We start from the raw sequence: 8,340 nt of genomic DNA, 5'->3' as shown, positions 1-8,340 counted from the left end.
AGTTTATTTTCAGTGTGTTTTATTAAAAACACTTCTCCTTAATGGTTATTCACCCACAATTGAGAGCCCCAGGTTAAGTCAGGTCACATGCTTTTGAAACTGCCTGCTTCCCTTGTTTTGTCAAGAAGCAAACTCAGGACGTAGGGTTGGAGCTCTGCTGAGTGACTAGTGTGCAGCCGTTTTTAGAGGAAATTCCTGGAAAACATTCGTGTTTGTCTTCTTTAAAAATTACTGCCCCAGAAATTAACTCAGAGAATGACTACCGGTCATGATTTCTTGTGACTCAGAGTGTGTAGGTAAAAGCAGGATGCTTGGTGCCGGGTTGTGTCCACATGCTCTGTGGAAACTCGGGGCCCGAGCTTGCCGGGAAGGCTCTGGGTGGGGCTGGGTCCTGTGGCCTCTACGCCTCAGCATCCAGCCTCCCGTGCCCTGCAGTTGAAGCAGGTGGGCCGAAGCAGGTGAGGAAGTGGTAATTGTATTTGGCCGGGAGCTGCGGCAGCATAGGTGCCTCAACAACAGAGCTCCCAAAGAAAACCCTGGCCCTTTTAAAGGGTCCCAGCCTAAGAGGCGCACATGTGACAGGGTGGAGAGTGTGGGGGACGCGACTCAGGTGGGGCGTCTAATCGTGATTAAGTAAGGACAGTACCTTCCTTGGAAAATTCCTCCATATTGTATCCGTGATCTTAGATGCGATTGTGGTTAGCAGTAGGGGGTTTAATCCTTTGGACCTGGCCAGCGGCATTGCCAACTGGTCCCTCCTCTGGCTGACTTTTAACGTCGCCTTTTGAGATGCAATGTAGAAGGCTAAAAGGGAAATGGCCTTAGAAGCTCAAGAGGAGGGGGTCTCCTTCCTCACAGTCAGGAATTGCTGGACCCAACCCTCGAACCCACTGCCTCTGACTCTGAGTCTGGTACTCTCTTCATTTTATCAAACGTAGAGAAACAACATCTACATTGAATGAAAACTTTGATTTGTCCCATGCTAGCCCTGAAACATGGAGAGATTGCAGAGTCATTGGAAGCTCCACCTCCTAAGACAAAATCATGTAATTTTAGGAACCTAAGTGCTTAAAATAAAACGAATGCAATTTATTAACTCTATGGACTTTGTCAACTCGAGGTACCTTTCCAGATCTTTTTTTCTTTGTAAACCAGAGATAATTACGCCGTCCACCTTGCGAGTCTGCCTACAGATGACCTGAGACGTTCCTATCAGAGTGCCCACTGAGGCAGAGGAGTTTCATTCTCCTTTTGTGGTCACGTAAGCACAGCCTTGCCCCTAGAGCCCTTAGGCCCAGAGACCCTCCCGAGATCCCATAATTACTTTTAGAAAAACACAGAGACTCACTCCTGTTTTCACGCAGCAGGGCGAGGAGAAGATTCTGGACTTCTGCCCTGACTTCCTACGCTGCCTGAAAGCAAAGGAGAAACAGCCCCTTCGGACCCAGAACGTCTGGCAATTAGAGGCCAGTGGCTACTGGCCCAAGCCTTGCAGACACCAGGAATGTGGTTACCGAAGACGGTGCCCCTGGGCCCAGCAGGAGCCTTCCAGACCCTGGGGGCGGCCCTCCCCATCCCCCTCCTTCCTGAGTGACTGAACTCCCCCAGGCATTCCAAACACACCTTTCCTGCCTTTGTGTTTGCTCAGCCTGTCTTCTCCTCCCCTCGTCCTTGTTATTTGAAATATCTCTGTATCTCCCCGTCACCCACTGCCCGGTCCATGGTGACTAACCTCCAGGGAAGGCGTCCAGTGTGAGCCTGGGTCAGGCTTTACGGTCCACCAGGAGTCTCTGCCCGCTGCCCGCCATGCAGGTCTCCTCCCAGCTAGACACACAGCTCGCTGAATCTGCCCCGTTGAACTTTATGGTAGTGGCTCTGTGACTTGTTTTGAGATGAGTCTCGCTCTGTCTCCCTGTTTAGAATGCAGTGGCCCCGTCCTGGCTCATTGCAACCTCCACCTCCCAAGTTCACGCGATTTCCTGCCTCCACCTCTGGAGTGGCTGGGATTACAGGGGCCCACCACTATGCTCAGCTGATTTTTGTATTTTTAGTAGAGACAGGGTTTCACCATTTGGACCAGGCTGGTCTCAAACTTGTGACCTCAGGTGATCCGCCTGCCTTGGCCTCCCAAAGCACGGGGATTCCAGGTACGAGCCCCTGCGCCCGGCTCCACGGCTTTTTAAAGTGAAAATATTTGCTTGTAGCCTGAGAGCCACAGAGTCTTCATATTTTTTTCTTTGCAAATAATGCACCTGAAGCCATGAGATTTGGGTGAGCTCCATGCTGTGAATTGCTGTTTGAACTCAGACAAGTTATGTAACTCATTCAAGACTCAATTTTCAGCTATGAAATTGTCTACCTAAGAAGAAATTTTTGGCCAGGTGTGGTGGCTCATGCCTGTAATCCCAGCAGTTTGGGAGGCTGAGGCTGGAGGATCGCCTGAGCTCAGGAGTGCAAGACCAGCCTGGGTAATAAGGTGAAACCCCATCTCTACCAAAAATACAAAAAAAAAAAAAAAATTAGGCCAAGTGGCTTGTGCCTGTAGTCCCAGATACTCTGGAGGCTGAGTTGGGAGAATCACTTGAACCCACAAGGCGGAGGTTGTGACAGAGGGAGACTTCGTCTCAGAAAAAAAAAAAAGAAAACAGAAACTTTTATTTGAATAAGATAAATGTCAGTAAAAAGGAAAAAAAAAGGATACACCCGCCCGAGTGGCTGGGGGTCGGGGCGGCTTGTTGGGCAGAGCTGCTGTGTACTGCACCCAGATTCCCACAGGCAGCCCCTTCCCTGCAAAGAAAGAGCAGGTCCCACCCTCTCAGGGGTCCCAGGACCACAACTCCGTCATCTGTGAGGATATAGCTGGGAAAACGCTCTCCAGGATGCTCCAGAACTGTCTGTCTCGTGGGCTCTGGGTAAATGCCTCCCTGGTCTCGTGTGTGGAAGTAGCCAGAGCTTTGCCCAGGGCATCGTCGTGCATGAGTGGGCACTAGAGCAAGCCCAGCTTGGTGGCGGAGACTATTCGCAGGTCCAAGTTAGCAATGATCTTTCATCCTGCCAGCTCTTCCTTCACTTGTTCATTGGGCTAACAGGAGCCCGGCTCTGTGCTCCTAGCTCTGACCGAGGTACAGACATAAAACAGGCAGAGACTACATGCAGGTTAGATGTAGACCGGCTGTAGGCTGTGTACAGATTCAATACAGACCAATGCAGGCTAAATATAGAACGTAAATAGACGACACATGGACTGTAGACCAGATGGAGATTCGGCATAGACTGTGCAGCCTGTATAGCTCAGATGCAGACCAGGTGTAGACTGGATACTGATTAGATACATACGGATGAGATGTAGACTGGATGTACTAATAGATGAAATGGAGAGAAGATACTGACTAGACAGAGGCTGGATCTAGACGACTAGATAAGGCCTAGAGACTAGATGTAGAGTCCACACTGACAAGATTCATGAGACTAGGCAGACTGAAGACACCTGAGATACTGAATGGATAGTGACTGGATATAGGCGAGATACACCCTCGTTGTAGACTAGATATAGATGAGACTAGATGTAGAGTGGATATTGGCTAGATACATGTAGACTAGATGTAGACTGCATATGCATGAGGTATTGACTGGATGTAGACTGAGTATGCATGAGGTATTGACTGGATGTAGACTGCGTATGCACGAGGTATTGACTGGATGTAGGCTGAGTATGCATGAGGTATTGACTGGATGTAGGCTGAGTATGCATGAGGTATTGACTGGATGTAGACTGAGTATGCATGAGGTATTGACTGGATGTAGACTGCGTATGCATGAGGTATTGACTGGATGTAGGCTGAGTATGCATGAGGTATTGACTGGATGTAGACTGCGTATGCATGAGGTATTGACTGGATGTAGACTGCGTATGCATGAGGTATTGACTGGATGTAGACTGCGTATGCATGAGGTATTGACTGGATGTAGGCTGAGTATGCATGAGGTATTGACTGGATGTAGACTGCGTATGCATGAGGTATTGACTGGATGTAGACTGCGTATGCATGAGGTATTGACTGGATGTAGGCTGCGTATGCATGAGGTATTGACTGGATGTAGGCTGAGTATGCATGAGGTATTGACTGGATGTAGGCTGCATATGCATGAGGTATTGACTGGATGTAGGCTGAGTATGCATGAGGTATTGACTGGATGTAGGCTGCGTATGCATGAGGTATTGACTGGATGTAGACTGCATATGCATGAGGTATTGACTGGATGTAGGCTGCATATGCATGAGGTATTGACTGGATGTAGACTGCATATAGACTAGACAGCCTAGACGTGGACTAGGCAGAGGCTGTGCTGGGTTCTGCTCCATTCGGGAACCTGGAGAAAGAGAGGACGGATGAGTGAAATGTCGGATTGTGTGACGAATGTGGCGGGGAGAGCACAGGACCACACAGCACGGGCTCCTTGCTCTGCTTGGAAGTGAAGAAAACCTCTTGGCAGTGAGAAACCTGGAACAGGGCTGGGACGGCCATTGGAGGGGAGGGTGACATCGTGTCCCAGGTGGAAGGGCCTCAGGGCTCCAGGAGAGTCCACAACGAAGCAGGGTCCAATAGCCTCAAAGAACTCAAACATGTTTTTCTGAGTGTCCTGGGGAAGCCCTGGCAGGGCTGAAGAGGGAGTGCTTCCGAGTGGAACTCACAAGGGCAGCCTTTGTCAGTCAAGGTTCGGGACAGATCCCCTAGAGCTGCAGGGGAAGAGGGCACCCTCCTTTCCACTCCCTGATGGGGAGGAGGGCCAAGAGGGGCTCTGGAGTAAACGGTGTGTCCTGTGAGCACAGAGGTGTCAGCAGGAGACAGGAGAGAAGGGGACTCCGCAGGTGAGCAGGAGCCCCGGGTTGGCTACAGGGGTGTCCGCTTCAAGGCCACCGGGTGCAAACGGCAGCAGCTTCACTTGCGCAGACGTCACTGTGATGAATCACCCTCCTCCAGACTCATTACCTCCGCTGGCTGGAAAACTCTCATCATAAATATACAGACACACTATGGCTGCCGCGTGGCTCCAGCTCCCAAAGCTGCACGGCAGGCAGCCTGCCTAGCTGCAAGCCGTAACTTGGGGGCCTTCGCTTTGTCTATTAGCCTTGCTTCTGTGGGCGTTTGTGCATTTGGCATCATCCACACCCACCTAAGCCCTGGTTAGGGCATGCCTTGCTGGTACAACGGGGCTTCCGCCACCTCCCTCCCTGGCTGGTTCTGTCCTGAGACCCCAGAGCTGACCTGAGATGCCTGCAGTCGTGCCAGCATTAGATGGTTACTCTGAGAGAGACATGACAGTCAGCCACTGCACTTGGTTTTTTTTCTTAGGACACTTTCTGCAGAGAAGATTTTGATGGGGAAAAGTAGGAGAACATTTGGATGTCTGCGCGCTGTCAGCAAAAATGAGGCTCCAGGCCAAGGGCTTCTAAAATGCAAGATTCCCAAAGTGGCAGTCACGTAAGACGGACCCCTCCATCACCCTCCAGGCTACTGAGAAGATGATCACGTCTGGAACTGCCTCACAGCACTAATCGTTTTCTTGTTAGCAGGGACTCCGGGAAGCAGATGAGCAGACTGAACGGCCTGCTGTGTGCGCACCGCGGCCCATGCTGCCGCCTGCCTGGGAACCCGCATCCCCCGAGTCTTCCCGCTGACACGTGGTCACCACTGGGCAGAGGAAGCTTTGGTTCTATAATGAAAGCCCCTTTAATGAACGATGCTCCTCGAGGGTGGGTCAGTGTCTTTTCACCTCTTTATCCCCAGATTTAGCACAATTACAGCCCCAAATTGGCCATGGACCTTTGACCAAATGACATGTCAGTGCTTCAGGGAGCTTCACTGATCAGAACAGAAATGGGTGACTGGAGGAAGGCGACCTGGATGTCTGTAACCCCAAGAGAGGGCGAGACGGCTATTTCATCAGCCAGCCGGCAGCCTTTGTCAGCTGTTTGTGTGACGATGTCCTGTCTTACTGCTGGGCCTTGCCAGTGAGTTCCCTGCTGGGGCCGTGGCCGTTTGAGTTGAGGCTATTTTACATCAATCGCTGAACTGCACAAAAGTTGGAAGTTCACCAAGGGACCAGCTCAGACCTGACTGACCGCAGGCCGCCGTCTGCTTTTTCTGGATGCCAGGCAGCCTCCTCCTCTCGCCTGTCCTTGGAGCACCTAACAAAGGTCTAATATCTGGTATCTAAAAGGAGCTTAAATCAACAAGCAAAAGATAACCCCATTAAAAACTGGGCAAAGGACATGAGTGGACACTTCTCAAAAGAAGAAACACAAGCAGCCAACACATCTATGAGAAAATGTTCCGCATCACTGATCATCACGGAAACGCAGCTCGAAACCACAGCCAGTCACCATTTCACAGCAGTCAGAACGGCTTTTACTAAAAAATCAGAAAGTAACAGGTGTTGGTGAGGCTGCAGAGAAAAGGACACGCGTACACGCTGTTGGTGGGAATGTAAATTAGTCCAGCCACTGTGGGAAGCAGTTTGGGGAATTCTCAAAGAACTCTGAGTTGAACTACTATTCAACCCAGCAATTCCGTTACTGGGCATGTGCCCAAAGGAAAATAAGTCATCCTCCCAAGAGGACACATGCACCCATATGTTCACTGCAGCATTTTCACAACAGCAGAGATTCGGAATCAACCCAGGTGCCCATCACTGGAAGATTAGATCAAGATAATGTGGTACACACCATGGAATACTATGCAGCCATAAAACAAAACAAGATTTGTAATTCCACAAGTAAAAGACGTGGCATTGAGAGCGGGAAACTGGCCTGCCCGAGGTCACAGAGCCAGGTAACTCCGCCCTGGAGGAAAGCCCAGGTTAATTTGCATGTGGGGCCTTTCGTGGATGAGTGGATTTCTGGAACGTGATGGCGGTTCATAATGGCAGGAGCCTGACTCTCTCTTCTCCCGCCTTCTCTCGCTCTCTCCATCCGCCGCCCCGCCCTCCCAGCACACGCCCTGTCCGCCCTCAGCACGGCTGAGATGCGTGGTTAAATCCCAGACTGAAGTCATTTGTTGTGCTGTGAGAACATTCACATTGCATTTCAATCAATGTCACACTTAATTGCCGAGTAGAAGGCTTTGCATTCTTTGTTTACACTTCCTTCTAGAGTAATTAAAATAATAATTAAGATATTTCTATTCTTGTTAAATTTTAAAAATTCTTCTTTTATTAACGATGGGATAAAGTCAATAGCTTTAATGCTAAAGGCCTACGCCTCTTGTAAAAGAGTCCTGGAAGTTGACATTTTAGAAAATATCTAGAGGGAAAATACATTTTTTAAAACTTATAATTGTTCCCATAGTCAAAGCCAAAATTCCTCTTGGCAACTTGTGTTTGAAACGAGCCATTGTGTGTGCGTCCTTCGGGTCTGTTCAGGCTGCCTGGGTGGCGGGTCCTGCCTTGTGTCCCAGGAACCCCGATATCCTCGGCTCAGGCACAAGGTCCAGCACTCCCAGCAGGAGAAGGCTGGACGGAGAGTCCACCCAGCGTGCTAGCTCTCCCTCAAATTTAAAAACTCAGTCGGAACTTGCTTTTCATTGTTCACTTCTGAATTACCAAAACATCTCTTGGGAGTTGCTGATTGACCAAGATTTTGTGTAGGGATTGTTCTATTCATTTGGTGATGTTGGCTCACAGGCATGAATAATTACTGAACTAACTTACTGTCTCTTTGTCTCTTTCTGTGTCTCTGTCTCTCACAAGAGTAGGTGACTTAAGGAGACCAGATGGCCCTCCCTCTCCCAGCAGGAGGTGTGGGTGTGGCCTCTGCTGCTTTGGGCCCAGCTCCCTCCGCCCCACGGCTGTCTCAGGCACACAGGGTCTCTGTCCTCTAGAGAGATGAGGATGAGGAAGCCCAGACATCCCAAACAGCCGGGGAGGGCAAAATTCGCCGTGTGAAATGGGAAGGCATTTCTATAACCAAAGCTCTCCAGGAGTGAGTCCTCAGGAAGCTGCAGCTCTGGCCCCATAAAGGGAACGCTGTCCGAGTGACCCACATGTCCCTCAGTGCAGAAAAGGTCCTGCAATCAGATAACAGACTCTTTTTGTCGTTAGGTTTTCTTTTCTCTGATTGTGGATAGTTTCCGATTCTGGTGAGCATGGGTTAGAAAATCCCATCCCAAGCAGTGATCGTGGTTGCTGCCGTGGATCTTCTGTGATGGGTAAACGGAGGCCATCGATCCTTGCTGCGTCTCTTTGCTGGTATCTTCCCCCAGGCTCTCAGGTGACATGGTTGTTGCCTCCGGGGTGAATGGCTGTGATGGGTTCCATGTCTGTTACACTCAGAAGGACACA

This window comes from Aotus nancymaae, unplaced genomic scaffold, assembly GCF_030222135.1.
Source record: "Aotus nancymaae isolate 86718 unplaced genomic scaffold, 86718_ANA_hifiasm-v0.15.2.pri h1tg000057l, whole genome shotgun sequence".
Lineage (NCBI taxonomy): Eukaryota > Metazoa > Chordata > Mammalia > Primates > Aotidae > Aotus > Aotus nancymaae.
This window is presented reverse-complemented; position numbering follows the sequence as displayed.